We start from the raw sequence: 3299 nt of genomic DNA, 5'->3' as shown, positions 1-3299 counted from the left end.
ATCAAGTTATGTTGTATGTTTGTAGATATTCCTTTTGGTATTAATGTTTGCACAATACAAATAAGGATATACATGGCGGTGGCTCAGCTGTAAAAAAAAAAAAAAAAAACGAACACTGGAAAGCGTTGGCCTCACAGTTATGAGGACCTGGTTTCAATCCCGGACCTCCCTGTGTGGAGTTTGCGTGTCCTCCCCGTTTGCGTGTCTACCCTGCCTCCTACATGTTGACAGGCTCCAGCACTCTCGTGACCTTTGGGCAGATAAGCTGCTCAGAAAATGTATGGATCTATATGTGTAATCACTTTAGGGAATTCCCAATTTTCATTTTATTTTGCATTTTATATTCCAGATATAAATAAACTATTAGATAGTCTGACGCCATACTCAGAAAATAAGCTCAAGTTTTTGATCAACTAGCCCATAGCATTCATATAGCTCACATAGCATTCACATACTATTCACGTAGCATTGACATACCATTCCAAGAACGTTAAAAATGTGTACTCCCTGATTTTACCCTGGATCTACAAGTGGTCCTTTCATCAAACTGTCATGGATCGTCAGTAAATTGATATGTAAGACATCTTCGTCCACACAAACAACTTCGTATCTATGCGAGGATATGGATAAATATTCAGGCATGTGATCCAAGTTCATTCTGATAATTCCGTTTTTGTTCGACCTTTTCAAGCTCACGACAACACTGGCATTCCATCACAGTTGGCATTAGGTCACAAAGAGAACACGAACACCAGTCTTTCGAAACGAGCCTGTCTGGAACATCTCCGAGATCCGTGTTTTGTGTTTGTTGTCCTCCTCCATCAGCGTCATGCCTCCACTCCAACACGTCAAGTTCTGCCAGTGTGTTTTCTGGCTCAAGCGCATAAGCTTGAACACTGTACATTATGCTATTTTTGTTTGTTTGTTTGTAATTATTTTTCACAAAAATCAGCCACAAAATGCCAGATAGAGGATGTTCTCCGTTCTGTGAAACGTATCCACGAACAATGGGGTGTCACAACAGGAAGCACTGCAGGTGTGGCAATTGCTGATTGGCTGTCAGTTTTCCAGCCGTGCTCATTGGAATGTCTCAGCGAGAAAGGGATTTTGATAATAATTTTCCAATTTAGAGATGTTTCTTGGTGAAATCTGTGGATAACTCTGGCATTAAAAGAAATACTGAACCCTCATCTACTAACTTTTAATGTGTACTCCCATTACGAATACTTTTGACAAAGTACTCCTTTAAGCAGCTAAGAAAATGGGTGGACGGTTTATTAATTTCAAAATCTGGTTTATGAAAAGGCCGCACAGTGGCTCAGATGGAAAGCATTGGCCTCACAGTTCCGAGCTTCCAGTTTCAATCTCTGACCCGCCTGGGTGGAGTTTGTATGTTCTCCCTGTGCCTGCATGGGTTTTCTCCTGGCACTCTGGTTTCCTCCCCGATCCCCAAAAACATGCAAAATTAATTGGAAACTCTAAATTGCCCCTAGGTGTGAGTGTGAGTCCGATGTTTGTCTCGATGTGCCCTGCGATTGGCTGGCAACTAGCTCAGGGTGTACCTCCTGTGTGTACCCGCCTCCTGGCCGTTGACAGCTGGGATAGGCTCCAGCACTCCCCACGACTCTTGTGAGGATAAGCAGCAAAGAAAATGGATAGATGGATTAGGATATATTGGGAAGCACCCACTGGGAGCTAATTAAGATCCTGATACATGCAAGTTAATTGATACCATTTTGCAAACACAAAGACTGAAAGAGGTGTCCTGTAATTTCTGACCCTGAACCATGAAGGCTGAGGACCCCACTAAATCAATCAAGAGGTGGTGTCGGGCTGAAGGGTGCATCCAAGATCAGCCCAGTGGACGAGACACATCCCAGACTGAGGGACCCAGCACGGTAAACCAGCTCCACCGAGATGTCGCGAAAATCAGCCATCTGGAGGAGGCCGAAAGGACCCATTGCCACCCCCTTTTCCCCAGCACACCCAAAGCACACCCACACGCCGCACCACCGACACCCCCACAATGTCCCTTGATTGTCCCTTGTTTGATGGAAAGGAGGCCAAATAGTTGCATCAGACAAATGTGTGTGTGTGTGTGTGTTTGTGGGGGGGGGGGGGATCCAGGGAGCAGACATGGGCCAAAAGGGGGGAGCCCACACACCGAGCAGCTACGAGATAATCTGAGAGGCCTGGCCTCAGGAGCACCGCTCTACAGTTTTTCCTCCACTCCCCGTGGCTACCATAGAGGAACCCATGCAGCTGGGCCATTTCCGACTCACCCCGAGTAGAATCTGCATCGGCTAAGGGAGGGGCGTTGTTTCTACTGCAGGCAGCAGGGTCATCCAGTGGCTTGCCATGCCTGCTGCTCACCTGGACAAGACACTGATAACGGTGAGTCCAAATCTAATTTGAAAGGTACCCTGCCCAGGCTGTAGATCATGCTGGGATTCAGCAAGTCTAAATAGACGTTTTCGTAGACTCCAGCTCTGATGCCAACCTATTGAACATACTCTTGGTCAAGCCCATGGGCCTCCAAACTATTGAGGATTAACGACCTTGCAATATGTATGCAGCAGATGAAAACCTTCCTAGGTAAAATAATGCATCGAATCTCGATTCTCTCCATGAAATTCCCAGACTCTTCTGCTGAAAGAATTCGTTTCCATGTATTTGATGCCATTAACCATGACCTGATCTTGGGTGGCCTGTGGTTAAGGCTGCAAAACCACATAGAGACTCGTCTTCAGGGCGGATCAAGTCTTGGGGCATGAATTGCACCAAAGCCTTTGAGACAGCGGACCGAAGACCTGTCTCAGGTGGCTTCCTGTTATCATGACCTGAAGGAGGTTTTCTTTCCAGGGCCAGGGGCAAGTGTTTTCTTCCTCACAAACTGTACGATTGTGTCAATAATTTGTTCCCTGCAACCTCACGCCCTCTTAGGAGGCTATACTCTCTTTTAGGACCAGATGACCTAACCATGAAGCAGTACATGGAGGAGCCGCTGGCCGCCGGGCTCATCTGACCCTCGTCATCTCCGGCATTTATTTTATTTGTGGAGAAGAAGGAACAACCCTGCGACCGTGGATTGATTATCAGAGGCTCAACAGCATAACTGTCAAAAACAGGTACCCTCTCCCACTCATTTCTACCGCTTTTGAATTTCTGGAGGGGGCCGAGATATTTACCAAGCTAGACTTGACGTGCGCTTACCACCTCGTCCAGATTCTCGAGGGGGACGAGTTGAAAACTGAGTTCAACATACCTACTAAATATTATGAGTATTTGATTGTTGATTT

The sequence above is a fragment of the Syngnathoides biaculeatus genome, chromosome 8, assembly GCF_019802595.1.
Source record: "Syngnathoides biaculeatus isolate LvHL_M chromosome 8, ASM1980259v1, whole genome shotgun sequence".
NCBI lineage: Eukaryota > Metazoa > Chordata > Actinopteri > Syngnathiformes > Syngnathidae > Syngnathoides > Syngnathoides biaculeatus.
Note: the sequence above shows the minus strand (reverse complement) of the source record.